This window comes from Mastigoproctus giganteus, chromosome 3, assembly GCF_048544385.1.
Source record: "Mastigoproctus giganteus isolate SK-2022 chromosome 3, ASM4854438v1, whole genome shotgun sequence".
In the NCBI taxonomy this organism is placed as follows: Eukaryota; Metazoa; Arthropoda; class Arachnida; order Uropygi; family Thelyphonidae; genus Mastigoproctus; species Mastigoproctus giganteus.
The window spans coordinates 211,360,495-211,384,277 of record NC_143577.1 but is presented as its reverse complement, the minus strand read 5'-3'; positions in this window follow the sequence as shown (position 1 = coordinate 211,384,277).

The window sequence follows — 23,783 nt, the reverse complement described above, 5'->3', positions numbered from 1 at the left end:
ATTTAGACTACTGCATCAAAATTAACTTGCATAGTACTGTAATTACAAAATATAAGTAAACGAAGAATAAAATAAATATATAAATAAAATTTAAGAATAAATTTGAACACGCCTTAAATATAACTTGTTTATAAGTATTAACATATTAATGTTTTTAGATTGCTGCCCATTCCGTAATTAATTCGCTGTAGATATGTTTCTCCCAAACGAAGTAATTATTACTTTTACAGTATTTCTAACACTAAAATTAAGATTAAATGATTACTGCATAAAAAATATAGTTTAACTGATCACTTAGTTTATTTATTTAATTTTTTTTTTGCCCAGAAATATCTTCGGGAATTACCTACGCGCGAGATGGTAACTTGTTATTCCTTTAATTTTAATTAAACTTCGAATTTCACAACCCAAAGTAGCCAACATTATGTATACAATGTCCGTAGTTCAAAGAAGCTATTTTATTATTAAAAATAATAAAAAAGTCCTTAAATTTTAGTGTGGGGAAAAGTTATATACACACACCTTTAAAAAATAAGATAAAAAAAAATAATTTATCTCTAAGTTTAACACCAATAGCAGTCAACCATGTGGCTGTATCAAGTTCCACAACTAGCCGGCAGATGGCCTTCATGCAACACTTCAGTCGTTTTCGTAAAATACTGATAGTTCAGCATATTTCTCAATATATATATATATTTGTTTATTTTTTATCTGTTATTATTATGTTTTAATTTTTTTCTTGGTAAAGTTGTTGCTTTAAATACTTTTAAATGCGTATTGTAATGCCCAAATTTGAAAATTATGTTGTGCAATAAGAAATGTTAGTAAAAAAATTCCTGTTCGGGGGGGGGGGGGACAAAAGTTTTATTGGGTGGGTGAATCAAAATTTTTAACAAACATCTATAACAGTAGCAGTCTAAAGTCATTTCTTATAAAAAAAACTGCATATATTATAGTACAGTACTTTATTTGTAAATAAGTGTATAACTGTTATTAACTGAATTTTATCTTTATTCAGAGCTTGAGCGAACATGTTACGCCTTTCGCATATGTTCTAAATCAGCAGTTCCCAACCTTTTGTCACTAGTGAACCCCTTTCAACTTAATATTTTTATCGCGAACCACTAAGCCTATATTCTCTGAAATACGTAGTATAATAGTTGAATTTTTATTATAAAATATTTCCAGTACATATTTAACACGATATACTGTAAAATAGTAAATTATAAGGAATTGTGGGAGATGTGGTTTCTTTCGTTGGCAATTCTTTACTCTAATTAATTTTATTTTACTTCATTCTATTTTTGTTTATTATTAGTTATAATTTTTATAACTACTTTACCACAGACGAACGGCGCGATATATATCAGTATGTTCGCAGCCAAACCCCCCCCCCCCATAACATCCTGTCGCGCATGCTCGCTATGTGAGCCACAACTAAATATAAATTTTGAACCGAACCGCATAAATTAATATTTTGTAGTTTACCAAAATACACCTATGCACATCTAAGCAGACGCCATTACAAAATTTTTAGTGCGAACCCCCAGGAACACTTTCGCTAACTCCTGGGGGTTCGCGACCACCGGTTGGGAACCGCTGTAAATGAATTTGATATACGACTTAAACGAAGTCAAAATTTCTGTCACCAAGACACAAGAAAACACAGATGTTATTCCTTAGTATATTTTACAATTACGTGATCGATTACAAAACTTCTCTAACCTCTTTAATTCAATGCTTCACCGAAAAGGGTCTTGCATGGTTTTTAACCGTTAGTCATTTTTTTCCGCTTTCATCCTACGCAAGACACTTTTCCGAGCTTAGGCTCGCGTCAGTCGGAATTTCCAAAGGCACCTGTAACCGGCGGACTGCTGTTTGGGACGACCGACTCCTTACCCTCGCCGTAGGGCATCTCTCGACGCCAGAGACGTGTAGTAAGCGGCATTACTTATTCTTATTTGCACGTGGTCTGCTGCCATCTGACGAGTCAATGGGAAAGGAATGTTTCCAACTGTGTATAAGCAGTTTAACAACTCGGTAACAGCTCATTTTAAATGAAATAATTGTACTTTATAATAGCAACGATTCGCAGTTATTTTATTTTTATTATGTTTAATCAAGATTGAACCAAACATAATTCTACCCCTGAACAGCCAATCAGATGAGGGTGTATATTAGAATAGATAATAATAATAAACAAGATATATATAGGTACAATACTTTACAGATAAATTACACAACACAGGCTGAAATTCGGAAATAAATTTAGATTGATTTTTCAATGCTGGAACTGTTCATACGTCAGTCAAAAAGACATAACAGTGAAATGCATAGGCAGGTAAGCAAGTCTTTCGCGACAGTACAATCAGTTGTCGGGTACCAAATTCAAAAACAAACACAAAATACGAATAAAACACAACGTTGTAGCTGTGCAGATAGAAAGAAAAAGTCGATTGAGGTTCACAATTCAAGTTAAGTCTTAGACGGGATCCTGTTCCGATATGACTTTTTTCTTTATAACAGCATATCGGAACGTCACATTTTAAAAGTTATTAAATATTGCAAGGGAGTTGGATGGGATGGAAACATCCCTTCAAGAATGCAAGACAGCGAAAGGTGTACCTGTAAGAGGATGGTTATTCTCGCAATACCTTGTAGCTCCATGGCGTGGAGTGGCTGTTATTTGGTTTTTTAGGAGCATTAGCAACTAAGGCCATATTGCTCCGGGGATATTTGGTGGTCACGGGCTCGAACCCCGGTCTAAACAAGAAGCGTGTACTACGCACTGCTGCCCCTGCCCACGGGCAGGAGCAGTAGTGCGTAGCAGTGGGGAGGCAACAAGGCGAAAGGTATCTGGAGAGTGCATCCTCTTTGTGATGAGCTGTGGAACGAGTAATGAGGTTTGTAGTATCATCTTTTACGGTCCTATGCTCAATTTCACGTGAAGAATGGCAAATGAAATGAAGGATTTAGCTGCAACCCTGTTCGTCCAATAGTGAATCCAACGTTCAGTCCCCAAGTAAGTCCATGCGTGTGTCACGGGCAGACGACCAGATCGCTTAAGGTATAAAGTAGAATGGACAGAAGGCACCTCGATGTACTGTACAATGGCATTAGGGTCATGATATCCCACAAACTTCTGCTTTTAAGGCCCATAAAGGGCCATACATCTTGGACCTACTGTGATGGTGGAAAGCCAGTCCTCCATCCCACCCCATGTCAAGATCAAGGTGATGGTCAATGGGTTCTGATTAGATCCCCTAATATATATGTCAACATTTATGCTGTTCTTTTTTGTTGTAGGATGATTTGGTATAATTCAGTTTCAGGTCAGTGGATTGCAGTCGTTTTTGAATCTGGATGTTACTGTGGGGAATTGACTCAGGTAGTAGCTCACTTTCATTTGAGGTCACATCTGCTTGTCATGAAGTTTATCGATAAGAAAAGATTCGAAGGCTGTGGCAAAGAAAAAAACCGAAAATACTCTTCCTTATGGCACAGCTTTAGTGATTATGTGTTCTATTTATACATAAAATAGTGGAGCAATTGGAATATCATCAAATGCTCCTTTAACATTTATGAAAATTATGTGAAGTTGCCTTTTATTAGTAGGATCATGCACGCTTTAATCGTAATTAAATCTTAAATAATGTTGGCAGGAGATTGGTAGTGGTCAAGCATTCTTCTAGCCTTCATAAAAATCTAAAAAGTGCATCCCACAGGATGCGATGCCCATTTAGAGAAAAACTCACCGGAGCTGAGAACATTTCTGAATGCTTTCAATAAGTGTGTGTGTGGGGGGGGGAGTCAATGATACAAATACCGCACATTTTAATCATTAGTTGGAAAATGACATCTGAGATCCAAAAGTGGATTTATTTTATAGGTCATTATCTTAACAACATCCTGCTTACTCGAAGTGATTGTATTCAGAAGTGTCTAATAGTTATATGAAGACTGAAGATTGAGATGAGAGACAGGCTGATATGGATGATTAAGTGAGAAGTTCGTCCTCCATTCCTCACAACGCGTCTTCGTCCATAGTTTTCTGCCTGTAATGATGGGCATAAATCCTCATGCGAGTCCTCAATTTTCTTTTAATTCAATCTTGATGGGCTTGTCTTTGTGTGCTCTCAGAAAAAGGGCTCTTGCAATTTCAGTATTAATTTAATTACAGTTGCAAGTATTTATTTTAAAAAATAAATTGCAGTTCAGTTAGTTCCAATATTTCCTGTAAATGTTCCAAATATGTTTCTTATAAATAATCCTCAAGGCAGTTTTGAGAAAGCAAACTTGCTATTGTAAACAGAACTTTTCAAAGTTATTTGATAATTATTGTTAACTTCTGATATTGTAACTTATTCGCTATCCCCATCCCAAAATGCATTGTATGGTATCACTAGTATTAATAACAACTTTGAAAATAAATCGTAGTTAGTTTACAAAATTAATTTTATATAGGTAATTTGCGAATTCGCACTAAATGCTACGTTGAATCAGTGTTAGTTCAGAGGTATAATTTCAGTCATCCCAGTAAAAGTCTAAAAGAATTTTTAAAATGCCACATTTAGATAATCTTGGGCCCTGGTGCACATATTATTACACAGCCTGCTCATTTAATTCGCGTCCCTCCGTACAACAGTCAAGTTTCGGTACACTGATGGTGGTTGGCAGCTGGTTAGCGTATATCCAAGAGTAGGCTGACTTAGTTGCAAAGTGGTCTTAATTTAGGTGCTGTTGGTATTAATTGTTTTGTGGCTGCCTAATGGAAGATTTGAAGAAAGCAACATTTTGTTTTCCGATATTGTGTTCGACGTGGTGTTGAGAGCTACAGGGACTGTGAGAGAAATGTCAGAAGTTTATGGAGACAAGTGCTTGAAGAAAACTGAAATTTTCAAGTGGCACATTAAAGAAAGTCAGGAAAACTTTTGACATTGTTGCGCATGGAAAACTACTGTACAAATTGGAGCAGAATGGTATTAGGGGTAAATTGTTACAATGGATAAAAGGATGGTTGAGTGGGAGCAGACAGAGGGTGGTAATCAATGGGTGCTGCTCTTCGTGGACTAATGTTATTAGTGGAGTCCCACAGGGTTCGGTGTTGGGTCCACTGTTTTTTTGTATATTTATCAATGATATTGATGAAGGTATATCAGGCTTAGTGTCGAAATTTGCAAATGATACAAAGGTTGGCAGGGTTGTTAATGACAGTAATGGCAGTGTGCTACTGCAACAGGATCTAGAAAATTTGGGCAGATGGGCTGAGAAGTGGCAACTGAAGTTTAACCTTGACAAATGCAAAGTACTGCATATAGGTAGAAGTAACCCCAGAGAAACGTACCAACTGTGTGGTACTACACTTAAGGTTGTAGAAATGAAAAAGACCTGGGAGTAATTGTGCAGTCAGATATGAAGATTTCTGAGCAATGCAGACAGGCTGCCAGGGCAGGTCATGGGGTTTTGTCAATGATATATAGGAATTTTTCTAGCAGGGAAAAGGAGGTGATATTCCCTCTGTATAAGGCAATGGTCAGGCCACGCCATGAGTACTGCGTGCAGGTCTGGAGGCCTCATTTTAGCAAGGATCTAGATTTGCTTGAGCATGTACAGAGAAGGGCAACAAGATTGGTGAGGGGAATGAAGGGATCCTCTTACCAAGAGAGGCTTAAGTTTTGCAAATTGCATTGGCTGGAGACTAGGCACCTGCGCAGATATCTGATTGAGGTGTATAAGGCCTTGAATGGGTTGAGCATGCCGAATTCTGATGGGATTCTTCCAGTTGTTCAGATTACCAACCTAAGGGGGCATAAATTCAAATTAAGGAAAGACAGATGTAGAATAGATGTGCAGCAATTTGCGTTTAGCCAGTGGGTGGTTAATTGCTGGAACAAACTTCCATCTGTTGTTGTGGAAGTTGATAGGTTAAATAAATTTAAGGAGGAACTGGACTGGCATTTGGGGGGAATGGTTGAGTGAATTTTTATTTGGCTGATGCTTAAGCTCATACACCCTTTCTTGCATCACATGTCACTACTACTACATCAAAAAATGGCTTCGGTCAGTGCGAGCATCGATGTCCTAAGTGCTAACACTTCGAAGGAGATTATTTCGAAAAGGAGGGAGCACCAACAGATCTCATTGACGAAGATTAAATGAAGGTAGGTCCATTTTGCCAATTAAGTGATTAACCGGTATAGATGCCTAAAATAAAGTTTCAGAGCAGTGCCCTTGCGCCATTAGTAATCCTGTTGTTCAGGAGCCTCGGAGGGACTCCGCCACTGCACCTTGATAAATCCGGCCTTGTGATTCTATAGTTTGAATTGTATATTTTCGATATCATCCTGAACACTAGGACCCTCCTTTAAGTAGTGTGCCAAAGGATTGCTGGGTGTAATAGTCACGCCACCGGCATCCCCCTCTCCCCATACTTCTCCTTCAACCTATGAATGGTACTAAGTACTATAGGTTTTGATACCTTTCGTGTTTGGGCTTTTCATTAAAAAAAATCAATTAAAGTTGAACTTTATGCAATAATTCTGCATAAAATTCGACTTTAAAATCCCCTAAACAAAAAAAAATAAAAATAAAATAAATAAATAATATATAAAATTTTGTTTAGTCCAGTTCTTAGTGTATAGACTATTCTAGTCATCATACATCTATTTTTATGCTTTATCATGCATTATTTCTGAAATGTGTCAATCTGCATGTTTTGCCAGATGAAACCCCCTGCATCAATTCAAGGGAAATCCTGTTTTAAGAATCCTTCCACCTGTACTTGAACCTAGACCTCTCTCTCGTTTTGAGAAAGAAGTGGCCTGGACGACTGTGCAGTGTTATCTTGGGACCTGATTGGAGAGATGGTTGGGGTGCCCCAATCTTTTGCTATAAATATTTTATAATTCAACAAATGTTTAAGGGCTACCTTCAGGACCGTCCTTTGGGACGAAGGGAGAGCAATGTACCCCCCACCCCCCACTGAAATGGGCTATTTTGGTCTGGAGAAGAATGACTGAGAGCCCAATTCTTGCACTAGGGTCTCCTTTGAACTCCAGTACTGGCCTTAGCTGCCATCTTTGCTGGGGTTCGGGCGCTTTTCATCCAGTGCATCTCCCTTTTGCATGATTCCAGATGTAACAGAACCACTATATTGTCGCAGAGGAACTGTTTATAAAAGTTCCAGTAACGTATCATCAGGACAAGCTCCGTGGTACAAAGTTTTTTTTATTAACCATCAAGTTATTTTTCTTTTTCACCTTTGCGGTACCCCTTGAGCTGTGGACCATGATGCAATTGCGTCACAAGATGATACGCCACTAAAAAATAGGATTTTTCAGAATCTTTACTTTTACTCCTCAGCCGGCACGACACATCACTGTTTGCCACTCGTTTGGAGAGATCCGTGTTTGGCTGTCTTCCAGGGACGTCGACAGCCAGCACAGGTCCTGGGGCAAACAGCTTCATTGGGCTGCTTGTCCCAGGATCGTCTTTCCTCTTCACAATGTCAGGGCCCGGCGCAGCTAACCAGCCTGCTCTTTCCCTTCGATGACGCCAATCTCAAGTGGAAGGAGTACAGTTGTTCTCCCTGTGAGTTCTGGATATTTAAGCCCACACGCAAATCATGGCCTGTATACACCTTTACACACACCTGAGCGACAAGTTTCATTATCATCATTTCTAGGGGCGATATAACGATGATGATGGGTTTTTTTTTTTTTTTTTTTTTGGTAGTTGGCGCATCGGCTTCTGTGGCCATAATGCACCTCCCAAGGTTTTTGCAGTTTTTTTTTTTTTTTTTTTGGTAGTTGGCGCATCGGCTTCTGTGGCCATAATGCACCTCCCAAGGTTTTTGCAGTACTTTGATCCAAGCCCGAGGCGGGATTCGAACCCGCGACCTTTGGGTTGCTAGGCAGGCACTTTACTCACCTGGGTAGCCCGGTCGGCGATGATGATGTGATTGACAGAAACTGAAAATTCAGGTGGAATTTAACTTGAATATTGCAAATTTTTAAATAGCTAATAAATAGTAAACATAAATAGTTACTATGCTATAAATGTCGTAAAACACACAGTATATACTCAGATTTATGCAGGCTCTAATGGGGGGGGGGGAGAGAATTCACTCGGCTGATTAATTGTACAAAAGGTAAAGTAATCTCTGGAGTTGGATTTTCATTGTCATTCATAACATTATTATATATTCCAATCATTATGTATGTATCCTTCTTAACAAGAATTTTTATTATTATTATTATTAGTGCTTTATCGAATTTAATGCTAACAGATTTCTGCCTCAAATAAAAACAAAAATGAGTACAGTAAATGATCATTTGGCGTCTTTTACCGTCGCAGTATTTCCCAATTCTATTAAACGTACAAAAATACATACTATAAGGAGCATTTCAGCACCCCCCCCCCCTCCCATTCCAATACACACACCCTGGTGGTGTGTAAATCCGCCGGAAATAATCTGATCCTTTCAATGTAAGATTGTAATTTTTTTTTTTTTTAAATTTTCCGAAAGTTAACAGCCAATTCAGTGAGAAATGTCTGCATTAAACACTACTTAACTAATATTTTGTAATTAGTTTAAAACTTTTATACAAAATTAAAAACAGCGCAAGTGGTGGGTGATACGTATTTCGTAAACAGATGAAAAAGTTTCCCACTGCGTTAATTCTGATTTCTACATTTATTCGATGAAAAATTTAATTATCTGATAAACTGTCATATGTACTTGTTAAATTGTTAATATTTTAAATATTTCTTTACAAGTGGTCAAAGCTGTCTCGTAAAACTTACGAAATTACATTGTTCAGAGGTAATTGTATTCTCTCCAAGATATCAACATGTACTGCACCGTGCCAAGGCCTAAAACTGCCATTGGTTGGTTGCGGACACATGTACAGACTACCTGTACTCCGCAGTAGCCAACCATCGTGTTCTGGTGCTGTTCTTGTATCAGTAGCATACCTCTACATGTTCATAAATCATATCTATTGGCAGTTGAAGGCTTGTTTCCGCTCTTTGGAGGAAACGAGGACCATGGGAAGAAGCGGGGGCCAGGGGACGTTTGGAAATGGACAATTGTATGTTGCTGTCTGTAGAAAGCATTGGAGGGAAATTTTAGTTTTTGTGGTGTTGAAAGCCGTACGCAATTGTGCGCTGTTTTGATTTGCGTTTGACTTAAAAAGAGCGTTTAACATTTTGATCAGAATTTTTATTGATATATTCTTGTGTGTGATTTTTTTTTTTTTTTTTTTTTTTTATGGAGAAGTGAAGAAACGTCGGAAAGAACGCGATGCTTTAAATGGAAACTTCGCAAACGAAGGATGCCCACCCACCCAACCGATCAATAGATATCAATATTCATTCAGAATTTATGATTAGCATAAATAAGATATCATTACATAATTAGTAACTGAAATTTTCAATTACCTTTATAAAAGGCGAATCGGGGCGATTGGTAACTACAAGAGGAGTAGGAAATTTTTTCAAAGGGGAAGCAACCTCAGCTTTTTTTTTATATATATATATACCTACTAGAATTTACGTGTTAATTTTAATATTTCAGAAAATAACCCGCGAAGGCGAAATATTACTAATTTTAGTTCTAAAATGAGTATTTCGTCCTTAAATACAACAATAGATCAAAAAAAGTTTTCGTTTTTACATAAACGTCTAAGAAACTAATTATATTTACCTGAAAATCTGCTCTCAAAGAGGACGTGGTATCCGGGGAACATTCAGTTTCTAAAACTTAGGCGAGAAATTTTTAGAGATGATAAAATTTTTACGAAATTACTCTTTACTATGCTTCATTAACAACATAGTAAAGAGTATTTTCGTAAACGTACATGGGTTGAGTATAATCAGTTTGACGTTTCGTTAATACTGAACAGAGGATTAGCGACCAAATGGGAAATTGCGAAGGAGAGGCATAGAGAAATAAATCTGACGATGAGAATTCAAGAGGAGTATAGTGCTAGTGTAGAAGTTGGAAGCGAAAATCAGCAGGATACAGAACCGTTGGAGAAGTCAAAATGATACGCACAACTATTAATTATAAAATTAGATGACTGCATATTGGTACGTTAGTTTGTAGGAAAGGCTTCCGCGATGCTCAAACACAAAGAGCAGTACTATATACAAAAAACATCTGAACGGGTTGGCACAGTCGGAGTTCAAAAGACTTCAAAAAATTGCCGTTCCTATTGGACGAGATTATAGGAGAGTTCACTGACGTTGGCACTTGTGGACATCCTCAAGAACATGCCCACAACCGTCATCTAGGTTCTGTTGCATCCGAACAAACATCGGTGTGAAGACCGGATAACTCGCTGGCAGGTTGCAGCTGGCATGTTTACATTTCTGATAAGGATTAGAAATAATGTAAATTCGTCTTTGATACATCCAGCATCAATAATCAAAATTACTAAAACGACTGGATTGCATTCACCACATCTCACTGTGCACCCATTGGCTTCAATGATATAAAGCTGGAATGAAGAATGGTGACAGAAGGATCAGTATGTATTGACATCCTGGTGCTCGCCTGTACTCAACAAATGCATACAAATCAGCATGAATCATTAGTTCATGCTCTGATTTGCTTTGAACAAAAGACTGTGATTTGCTGAAGATCTGCAAAAGAAAGCAAATCTGGTTTTTCTTCAATTTTAATCTTACGGGTCGACGTTACGTTGCCACTGTACTTTACCTTTCTTTTGCTATTTTTCTGGCACAGTGCTCTGCCTCATATCACTAATGTTGTCTAGTTTCTCTGCAGTAATGACATGCTTCCCGTAGCTGCTGTGTTCCCTGATTTGTCTCCTATTAACCATGTCTGGGAACTTGCAGCCATGCTTCAACCAGCCTGAACCATAATGGTTTAAAGGGAACAACCACCCCAGCATGGAGGGACATTCCTCAAGAGGAGGATATCAGGCAACTTTCTGATTCAATAGCAAATTGCATAACAGCTTATGTCGCTTCAAGGAGGAAGCGACATAAGCTGCACTTATATTTTGTATACTTTATTGTTTTATGCTGTGATGTTTTGATAACTTCTGCACACTCATATTATATAAAAGTAAATGATTTTATACACCCACCTGCGACAAAACATAACGTAAGTGTTTAATATATATTAATTAATTGGATTGCGATCCAGGATTTTCCGAAGAGGAAGCTAAAGCAGTGTTCCAGGGAATCAATGAGCTTTAAATAAATAAATTTTCTGTTTATACTCCGGGACCACCACGGTCAGAGTTTCACAAGGTAGAGAGAATACAAGAAACAGCACCGTATTCAGCAGTCACGGGCTCGAACCCGGGTCACTCAAGGCAGGTGTACTTATGCACCCGTGCGCGTGACCACTCGGTTACGGCAATCATGTTGTTATTTTGGTTTTTAGGAGCATTAGCAACTAAGGCCATGTTGCTCCGAGAATATGCGGTGGTCATTCCTTGACCTTTCCGCATGCTCCGTATTTGGTGGTGACGGGCTCGAACCCCGGTCTAATCAAGAAACGTGTGCTATGCACTGCTGCTCCTTCCCACCTGGCTACGGAGGCGCAAGGCAATCATGTAACAATCTCAATGATTATACATAGTGTTATGTACGGCGGCTACCGAACGAACACTAGTTCAGCTCTGCCATATTATGAATCATGCGGAAAAGGAAAAGTAATCCACATTATTATTTATTTAATCACGGAATGGGGCTACAGGCCCCTTCAACCATATCTGGGACCGACAGTGAACGAGAGTAATTTCAGAGTAAGGCGAGAAAAAGTAATTTCAGAACATCCTAATTTTGAGGTGGCGAATTCATTTAGAAATAATTCTGTAACTCCTTGTGATTAGACAGTGGTAGAAATCGGTGATCTTTTGTTTATAGACTGACCAGTATAGTTTTTTTTTTTTTATTATTCTTAGACCAAACGATAGAATTAGTTCGAACCTGCTCTAATATTTCAACGTATTTCAATAGAGAAAAAATTTTGGAAGGTCAGACCAAAAAAAAAAAAAAAAAAACAGTAGGCGACTGTATTTTTAGAATTAAAAAACGAAAACATTCGAAATTTATGTAGAAAAATAATACGACACGTAAACGGCGATAAATAACAATAATTAAGTTAAATTAAAATCATATTTCATTGCTTCTAAAATACTGATATCCACAGGGGGGAAAAGCCAAAAAAACATCTGAACAAATAATATAAACAAAAGTATGTTCTCTTGCTCTTCAACATTTTTTGACTTATTATCACTTAGCCCAAGGACGTTGTAACCGAGTTCAACACTAGTGTACCAAACGGAACAGGTTATATAATACTAACTTTGTTATAATGTTATGTACATTACAGTATCCTCTAGTTTTATATAGGCATGAACAACTTGCGATTTATATGATAATGTGATGTACGGAGCTGCATTATTTTGGAGAATGCACCACAACATATAGTACAACTTTGAAAATCCAGAACTCTCTTTTTAAATATTTATCTGAGGGTAGTCAATGTACAAATACACCAGATTTATGTATTATGTTCTGTTATAATTTAGAAACACAATTTTTTTTTTTTTTTTTTGTTTTACATATCTCCCAGACTGTATGTCAGTGTTACTATGTGTTTTTCAACATCTATCATCTTTCTTTTTGGGAAACATTCAATATTATTTCGCAGTAGCAATAGTAGTGGCCAATGATACAAGCTTATACAGCATCAGCCAAAAAAAAAAAAAAATCCATCACCTCTACATCCTACTCCAATAGTTTGTCTAGTTTTTCCTTGAATTAATTCAAACTACTGACTTCCAACAATCAGCTACCTGAAGGCAAACTTCTGCACATCAGTTCTGCAATTCCTTCCTCAATTTGAATTTATGTCCTGTAATGCGCATAGTCTGAGTATGCCGAAGAATGCCATCAACATTGAGCTTGCTCAATCCATTCAAAGCCTTAAACACCTCAATCAGACCACTTTTCAAGTGCCTAGTCACCAGATGGTGCAATTTTCAGAACTAGAGCCTTTCTTGGTAAACCACCCTTTTGTTCCATTGCCCATTTCTGCACCTGTTCCAGCAGATCTAGAGTGCTAAAATGAGGCCTCCAGACCTGTATGCAGAACTCAAGGTGCAGCATAACAACCACTGCTTTGTACAATGGGATAATCCCATCCTTATCCAAAGTTCCTGTATATCATTGACAAAACTCCATGAGTTGTCCTGGCAGCCTCTCTGCACTGCACAAATACCCCAGGTCTTTTTCATTCTCCACTACCCTGAAAAAGTATAGTACCACACAGTTAGTATGTTCATTACTGCTAGGATTACTTTTACCCATGTGCAGTACCTTGCATTTGTCAATGTTAAATGTCAACTGCCATTTCTCAGCCCATTAGCCTAATTTTTCTTGATCTTGTTGCAGTAGCTTACCTTGATTACTATTATTAACTACCTGACCAACCTTCGTATCAACTGCAAACTTAGACATTAAGCCTGATATACCTTCATCAGTGTCATTAATAAATACAGAAAACAACAATAGGCCCAGCACCGAATCCTGGGAGACTCCACTAATATCATTAGTCCATGAAAAGCAGTGTCCATTAATAACCATGATCTGTTTTCTCCACTCAACCAACCCTTTATCCAAAGCAGTACCAATGCCACATTGCTCCAATTTGTATAGCAGTCTTTTATGTGCAACTGTATCAAAGGCATTTCCTGAAATGCAAATATATGATATCGAAATTATTTTTTGCATTCATTCCTTTGTTACTGTATCATAGCATCAAATCAGATTGGTCACACAAGATTACCCCTTAACAAATCCATGATGTAACTGCAGTGTAATTTTATTCCTATCTAGATGGCTCACAAGGTAGCAGGGCTTTCTAAACCAGCATTTTAGAAGGGCAACAGGAGAAAAGAAAACTCTTGATTTGATTATTAGCATTAAGAATTTTCCAAACATTATGAATCTCCATATAAAGGATCCAATGGGCAGTGATCATAATATATTTATGTGGAATTTAATTAAAGATGTAACTATTGTCAAGGGTAAAGGAAAGGGATACTGCTATTCTAAAGATGACCAGAGTGACCTTAGATAGTTTTAAATTCTTTTCAGTGGGACCAACTGCAAATTCTAAATAGGAAGCAATCACAGAAACCACTAAGTTTTTCAACCAAGCAATATTGTTCAAGATTTAGACCTAAATGGATGTCAGAAGAACTGATGAGACTAATAGAAAAGAAATAAAGTGAATGGGATGATTATAAATTATCAGGGAACAAAGAAACATACAGTAAGTATAAACTAATCTTCAATCATGTCACTAAGGGGGTTAGGCAAGCTAAAAAGTAGATTATGAGAAGTCTTTAGCTAAGAATGTAAAGAAAAATATCAAAGAATTCTTTGCTTATGTTAACACTAGAAGGGAATTTGATGAACCACACTGGCTACCAAATATGAATGGCATAAATATTGATGATCCTGTTCAGATTGCTGACAAACTGAATAAATATTTGACATCTACCTCCACAGGTGAAGAATATCAAAAGTATATCAAGTTATAACTGGAATCTATATGATTTTGTTATAACTGAGAAAAAGTGAAGAGGAAACCATTGAAGCTAAAAGTAAACAAAGGACTTGGGGCTGATAGAATGTATCTAATTATATTAAAAGAGCACTAAACAAACATTTGGCTATAATTATGAGGGCATTCTAGATTCAGGGGAGATCCCCACAGATTGAAGATATACATTGTTTCTCCTATTCACAAAGGCTGAGGTAAACAATTACATACTTCAATTAAGCAGACCTGTAAGCTTTTCCTTGGAAATGGAGTCAGTGGCTAAAGAAGTATCACAAGATCACGTTGACAGGCACACAGAACTCACAGTATGGAATTATCAGGGAGAAGTCTTGTCAGATCCAATATGTTTAGCTACTATGGCACAGTAACATAGGAGTCGAATGCAAAAAATAATTTTGACAGCATATTCTTAGACTTCAGTAAAGCTGATGATACTTCTGCTTGAAAGACTGTTACACAAATTGGAGCAGTGTGGCATTTGAGGAAAGTTACTGCTATAGGTAAAGGAATAGTTCAGTGGCAGAAGACAAAAGGGTGGTTATAAATGGGCACACTGTTCTTGGATTATTGTCATTAGTGAAGTCTTTTGGGATTCAGTGGTGGGTTCAGTTCAGTTTCTATACTTAACTATATTGTTGAATCTTATCCACCGTCTTATTCACAGCAGTTCTCAAGCCATATCTAAACCAAAACACCAACCTTCTTACCTTTGCAGATGATGTAAAATTCATAATTACATCCAAAGATTCAACCACTGCTTCAGAGATATACAACCATGCAAATACTTGCATCCATCAATTTCAGATTTCTCAAGTTATCATTGAATCCTACTAAATCAGCTTAACTCGCCATAACAAACAGAAGGAGCATGAATAATATTTCAGTCTACTTGGATGCAGTACCGAATTAAGGTACAGGCCAGCAGGGCCCTTGCAAGGGGTGCCATTCTTAAAGGAGCACCAAAAACAGAAGAACAATGAAGCAAAAAAAAAAAATGATATATATATCATTAATAAATGGGTGCCAAAAAAATCTCTCTGCCCGGGGCATAAATACCTTGGTCCAGCACTGCCTCAATGGAACACATGTGACTAAAGTAACAACTCATTTAGATTCTGGGGTTGTGTGGGACCTTCTAACCTTCATGCCACTTCTGCCTTAGCAAAATCAAGACCACCTCATTATTATGGGCTTTAAAATAAGAGTTAAGTGACATAGCCAATCCTGAGCTGGTCAAGAACAACATTCTAAAATGCCTGCTTCATATACCTCTGTACAAATCTAATGTTTAGTCTTCTGGTACTCCATCAGTTCTTTACCTAGACTGGAGTACTTGCTACTAAAATGGCTAAACAGGGTAACACATAATCCCTTCACCCTCCCAAGGGCAATTTTTTTATTTCAACTTAAACACAATTCTTTGAAAACACCTAGTAATTACGAGAAACCAAAATCCAGCTATTATGTAGAATACCTACCAACTTGTGTTCTAATCCCATGATGCCTTCTATCAGACTATTCATAACCATAATTCATGCTTCACATGGAATAAATCGATGTATTCATTCAATTCATAAGAAGAATAATTAAGAATCATAATATGGTCCTCTAGCAACTGTCAGCCCAGATTGAGAATTTTATCAACCAACTCAATTGAGGCTAACTAACCTCTACTTTAAATGAGTAAATAGTCCGAAATACTGCAAATAAATGATCTACTCTAAAAACCTTTTTATATATTATATCCTATAAATTATTATAATGTCAGGTAAATAAGTATCTTGTAAATACTTGCAAACTCATGTAAACAAGTGATTCATGATTTCACAACTAATTTTAGTTATATTGAATTAATTGTTGAATATTTGAATATACCACTCCAGTAATTGTTTCGTACATTAACTGTTTGAGGAGTATATTTGAAGAAAATCCTTAAAGCAAGTCATAAACCAATTACAAATAATGCTTATAATGTTAGTTTTACCAATTTTTTTTAGAGCTGAAAGTGCTGCAGTCTTTAATTTGTGATGTCATTTTAGGATGGGAACAAAATAATCAGATTAGTGACTAATATAATGAAGATAGTACAAGTAAAAAATCATTATGATATAATGATGATTTTTGAAAGCAATGGAGGGTGCTACTGGGCAGAACAGGAATTTGGGGGGGTTTGGATATGAGATTACTGGTACAATCAGGGACACTGCATGATGATGCCTAATGGGGGGGGGGATCACAAAAAGTTTACTATGACAAAATAATTACTCTCATAATAATAAGTTAGATCATTCTGAAAATTCTCAATATTAAAATAACTGTTTACAATTACTTATTCTTTTGGTGAGGGAGAGCACCAACGAAGCATAAGGGCACCTCATAGGCATGTAATGTTCCTGGGTACAATTAATGTGAATATGAAGTTAGGGAAAGTAGGAACACAAGAAAGCTCTATTTTGATTATGCTAAAATAGCATTAGTTTTCATATTTACTTAAAAAAACTATAAAATGTTATGTGCATGGAAATTCACCAAATCAATCAGAAATGAAAAATATCTAAGTTGGGTTTAACTAAGGGTTAATTCTTAAATTTCCACTGCAGTAGTTATTTTCCCTTGGGAAAATCTGCAGTGGAAATTTGCCTTTAGCCAGTGAGCAACTGAGTGCTGAAATAAACTTCCATCTGTCATGGAAGTTGATAGTGACAAACTTTTAGAGGGAATGGATAGGTGAAATGCAAAGGTTGGTTTTGTTTTTTTTTTTGACTGATGATATATAAGCTTGCTTTCTTGCATCATATGCCACTACTAATGCTAATAAGCACTGTTTAGTATTAGTATTCTATTCTATTCTGTGGCAGGTGGATAACTTGATGTTTTGGGGTGTTCCTTCTTTAGTCATAGTGTATGGTACCAAATGTAACCTTTTCATTGCGTGCTAATTCAATAAGTGTGTTCATGAATTAATCTGCATGTTTTGTGAAATACCTAGAATAACTTGGGGGAGGGGCTCCTACATCCACTGCCTCAGATTAGCTTATTACAGCCCTCAAGTGATGACACCTTTTAAATTCCTTCAGACTTCAATGAATTTGAACCCAGACTTTTCCAAATGAGTGACATGTGATGAATTCACTATAATTGCCAAAAAGAAAGAAGCAGCCAGGATAAGATCTGCAGATTTACTTAACAAGTACTTGCATGTATACCAATGCTAGAAGTATAGTTAATAAATTTGATGAGTTTGAAGTGCTGGTAAAGACATCAAAGGTGTATATTGTTGGGATATCAGAGACATGGTGTCAAACAGATATGAAGAGTGCAGAATTGGAATTTAGGGAGTACAATATGTACAGACAGAACAGACAGGACAGAAGGGGAGTAGAGGTTATGTGTTTGTTAAGAAAACATAACATCTAAGGAAGTGCATCCAATTGACATTGATGGACAATGTTGAGTCAGTGTGGTGTGACATAAGTACTGGGAAAGAGAAAATGAGAGTAGGAGAGTGTTATAGGCCTAATGACGCTGGTGAACATAATGAACAACTGTGCAGAGAAATAGTGGGCCAGTAAATTAGAATGTCTTATAATGGGGGATTTTAACTTTTCAGATATTGACTAGAACTTGTGGGTTGGTCACGTGCACACTAGCAAGATGTTTGTGGATTCATTGGATGACTGTTTCCTACAGCAACATGTTCGAGAGGCAACCAGAGGAAGTAATAATACTCTTGATCTGATTATCAGCAGTGATTATTCATGCATTAAGAATTTGCAGATAAAGGAACCACTAGGTGACAGTGATCACAGTGTACTGATGTGGGATTTACTTAAAGAAGTAACTACCATCAAGGATAAAGGGAAGGGTTTTTGTTTTGTAAAGGTGACTACAGTGGTTTCAGACAGTTTTTAAATTTTATACAGTGGGATGAACTGATGATGTTACCGACAGTGAATTCTAAATGGGAAGCCTTTGGGGACTTAATCTTGGAGGCTACAAGGTTTTTCACACCAACTAAGAAATACTGTTCAAGCCTCAATGGATGTCAGATGAATTAATGAGGCTCGTGGTAGAGAAGAAAAATGTATGGGATGCACATAAGTTATCAGGGACACAGAAGCCTAAGGCAGATATAAGCTAGTCTGTAATCAAGTCACAAAGGAGGTTAGGCAAGAAAAGGCAGATTACAAGAAATCTTTGGCAAAGAATGCAAAGAAAAACAGCAAAGAGTTCTTTACTTATGTAAACTGTAGAATGAAAGGGATAAATCAGATTGGTCCACTTAACATAGATGGTTTGACTATTGATGATCATGCTAAGGTAGCTGATAAACTGAATGTGTATTTTGCATCTACATTCACACATGAGGAATTATTCAAGAAGGGGAATGCTAGAAATTTATCAAACTTTAACAGGGAGCTAAGTGATTTTCTAATAACTGAGAGCAAAGTGGAGGAGAAATTGTTGAAGTTAAACATAAGGAAATTAACCCCAGGGGCTCACATCTGGTGAGTATGGGCTTGGCACACCCGGGATCCTGAGCTGGATATAATCATTATTCTCTTTCTTGGTGTTTCCCTTCTACTTCTTTCTCTCTCCAGAGTAATTGAGAAATATTTTTTTTTTGGCTGGTGCAGCATAAGCCTCAGGCTTCCTTGCACCATATATATGGCTATTAATAATAATAAGGCTCCTGAGGTGGATGGGATTTTTTTTTCCAGTTATATTAAAGGAGGCAGCAAATGAAGTAAACAAATCCTTAGCCATAATTATGAGAGCTTCCTTGGACTCAGGGGAGGTTCCCGTGGACTGGAGGTGTGCAAATGTATCCCCAATTCAAAAATAGGGGTTCAAAAGGTAACACAAATAAATATAAACCTGCTAGTTTAACCTGTGTTCTGTGGAAAATAATGGAGTCACTGGTTAAAGAAGCATTTCAGGATCATCTAGACAACACTGCAAGGCCCCGGGTGCCAAGCGATTGTGACTAAGCGATTTCTCTGTGCTTTCACTGCGATTCTCAAAAGGTGAATTCTAGTTCTATTTTACGTTCTTCTCCTTAATAAATCCTTTTATTTAATAGCAGCTCTTTTTTCAAAAGTACTGATCGAGAGCAAGAAAGGAAAGTAACCTTTCTTTTTTCATATTTAATAGACTAATCACTACTAACTTCGCTTGGTCACACCAGGCACTGCTCCTGCCTCCCCGTGGCGGGGCCGGTAACCTTGGCAGAAAAGTCCATCTGCCAGGGGCTAAGAGGAGCCAACATGGAAAAAAATATGTTTCCAACTATAGAGTCGACAAGCTGTCGACCAGATACCGAAAGTAAACATGACTCGTCACAAGCAAAGAGGTTGAAAACAAATCCCTCGGTGACAGACTTACCAGCATTTTTAATAATGCACTCACTATCAGAACAGCCTCTCAGTAAGCTATCCCCTTTTCTAATCCAAAAACATCTGGAAAGTATTGCAGGGTCTCCCAAGACGGTTAAGAGACTGCAATCAGGGGACTTACTTGTTGAAACTCTAAACCACAGGCATTCTGAAAAACTACTAAAAATGACAACTTTTGCTGGTATTCCAGTTAACGTAACTCCACATGCAACCCTAAATACATCAAAGGGTGTAATATCTAGTTGGGACCTGATGAATGTGACGGAGGAAGAAATTAAAGAAGAACTTAAGGAACAAAATGTCATCGCTGTAAAGAGAATTATGGTCAAAAGAGACAATATACTGATACCTACCAGAAATATAATTCTCACCTTTAACAGTCCAAATCTGCCCTCATCAATAAAAGCAGGATATCTTCTTTGCCGCACTCGTCCTTTTATACCAAATCCGTTGAGATGTTATAAATGCCAAAAGTATGGCCACTCTCAAACGACATGCAGAAGCAATCCAGTTTGTCCCAACTGTGGATCCTCTGATCACATTCAAAGTGATTGTTCAGTGAAAGAAATGATCTGTCCCAACTGCAAAGGCAACCATCCGGCCTACTCTAAGACATGTGAGAGATGGAAAACAGAGAAAAAAATTATGCAATATAAAGTCGAAAATAAAGTTAGTTATCAGGAAGCAAGAAAATTAGTTGCACCCATTATACATAACCGTACCTATGCCAGTATCGCAAAAAAATATCAGACAATAGCCACGCAAACTGATGTTACCATTCCACATAACATATCAATCTCCGACTGGGCTCGAGCTGTCCTCTCTCAGCAAGAGTCCAATACCCTGAAGCACTCAGACCAAGCCAGTAATACGCCTCTTAAAATTCCAGCAAAATCTCCTCCTCCACCAGTGATTGCTACTACTTCAAATAATCTTAATTCATCTACAAAAAAGGTTATTCAGGACACATCGATGCATTCAGAGTATTCTCCCAAACAGGAAGATCCGGTTCTGGAAATATTTGCAGAAGAAGAAGATATGGACACAGGTCGCCCTACATTTCCAAAAAGAGACAAACCAAAGCCAGAATGCCATAAGACATCCACGTCAGGTACAGCTTCTTCTTCTAAATTCAAGTAATGCCTAACATCTTGCAATGGAATTGCAGAGGCTTTCGTGGCAACATTGACGACATTCATTACTTAATTAACCGCTACTCTCCAGTTGGTTTCTGCCTGCAAGAAACCTATTTAACTCCTCAAATTTCCATTTCCATAAAAAACTACTCAATCTATCGACTAGATCGGAATACATCCAATTCTGCTCGAGGTGGTGTAGCTATCTTAATTAACACAAGGATTCCAGCTAGGCAAATCACTCTCCAAACCCAAATCGAAGCTGTCGCTGTGCGTCTGATTAGTCAGACTGCTTTAACTCTAGTCTCAGTTTATCTCCCACCAAATCATACTTACTCTTATAATGATCTTAAAGAACTTTTATTACAGCTCCCCTCCCCTATCTGCCTGCTAGGGGATTTCAATGGCCACCACCCTTTATGGGGATCAACTAAATTAGACCGACGCGGCCGACTGATCGAAACTTTACTGGATAAAGAAAACCTCACTCTTCTTAACAGTGGTTCGCACACCCATATACAGTTACCTAATGGACAGACTTCTGCCATTGACCTATCGATTTGCTCCCCAATACTGTTTTCAGTCATGCAATGGTCCGCTCTGGATAATCCCATGGGCAGCGACCATTTTCCAATTGTTTGTAATCTGATGACTACACAACCACCATTAGACGAACCCTGCAGGAAATGGAAATTTTCTAAAGCTAATTGGGACAAATTTCAATCAGCAATCACATTGGATAAAAAAATTATACAACTACATCCCATAGATGAAGTTACCGACTATATCACTTCCTGCCTTTTATTTGCAGCTAAAAGCTCAATTCCAATATCAAATTCAAAGACTCGACGCCATTTCAACTGTTGGTGGAATGAGGAATGCACAAAAGCGAAGAAAGAACAAAATAAAGCATGGAATTTATTTCGGCGAACTCCAACTACAGTTAATCTTATTCAATACAAGAAACTAAAGGCAAAAGCTCGTCTCATTCAAAGACAAGCCAAGAAAGATTCTTGGACTCGGTTTGCATCCACTATCAATAGAAACACGAACCCACGATTAATATGGAAGAAAATTAGGCAGCTTTCCGGGAAGTTTCCAACTGTACCTTCTCCAATTCTCTCCTGCAATGGTCTAAACGTTTCTGCTCCTCTGGATATAGCAAATGCCTTAGGCAAAACTTTTGCTGACGTCTCAGCTGCTTCCACCTACTCTCCGGAATTTCAGAAAACTAAGAACACCGCAGAACAGAGACACATCAACTTTCGAACTTCACTGCTACTTCTATATAACCAGCCACTCCAAAAATGTGAACTTATGCAAGCCATCAGAACAACGTGCAACAGTGCCGCTGGGCCAGATGGGATATATTATGTTATGTTACAGCACCTTGATGAGGAAAACTTACAAATGCTGCTAGCCTTTTTTAACCGAATCTTCCTGGGAAATGTTTATCCCACTTCTTGGCACCATGCTACAGTTTTGGCCTTCTTGAAACCTGGAAAAGACCCCTCCAATCCTAATAGTTACAGACCAATATCTCTGTCCAGTTGCCTCGGTAAAATTCTTGAAAAAATGATCCACAGTCGACTCGCTTGGATCATTGAAAGCGAACACCTACTAAGTAATAGTCAGCATGGCTTTCGCCAAAACAGGTCCTCCTTTGATCTGATGATCAAGGCTGAATCCGAAATTCGCAATGCCTTTGTTAAAAACGAACACCTAGTTATGGTCTCCATAGATATAGAGAAGGCATTCGATACCACCTGGCGTTATGGAATTCTCCGTGACCTCCATAACCATGGTCTCCGTGGCAACCTGCCTATATTTATTAAGAACTTCCTCAAGAGCAGATCTTTCCAGGTGCGATATCAAAATTCCCTTTCTACTACATTCTTGCAAGAAGAAGGAGTACCACAAGGGTCAGTTTTGAGTGCGACCCTCTTTGCCCTCAGAATTGATTCTATCACAAAAGAACTTCCAAATACTGTAAAGGCGTACCTTTACGCTGACGATCTCTCTCTTTCTTGCCATTCACAGAATATGAGATCTATTGAAAGGCAATTGCAGATATCTCTCAATAAAGTACAAAAGTGGGCTGAGTGCAATGGATATCGTCTTTCCCAACAAAAAACAGTTGCGATCCACTTTTGCAATCAACGCAAACTGCATACGGATCCTGAACTTCGGATATCAAATACCACCATTCCGATTGCCAGCAATATCAGATTCTTGGGACTAATCCTGGACAGTAAGCTGAATTTCTTTGAGCATGTTAAATTGTTACGTACTACCTGTCTCAAAAAGATCAACATGCTAAGAGCTTTATCTGCCCATTCTTGGGGAGCAGACCGTACAACTTTGTTGCTCTTATATAGAGCATTGATCAGATCCCGTTTAGATTATGGTGCTCCAGTTTATGATTCTGCCCGAAAGAGTGTACTACGCTGGCTAGATCCTATTCAACATAATGCACTGCGGATTGCAATTGGTGCGTATAGGACATCTCCAACTCATAGTCTATACATTGAAGCTCATGAGCCCCCTCTGCATCTCCGCAGAAAAATGCTGTTACTTAAATATGCAGCCAAAATACAGACTTGCTCTTTGCATCCTATTCAGCCCTACCTTTTTAAT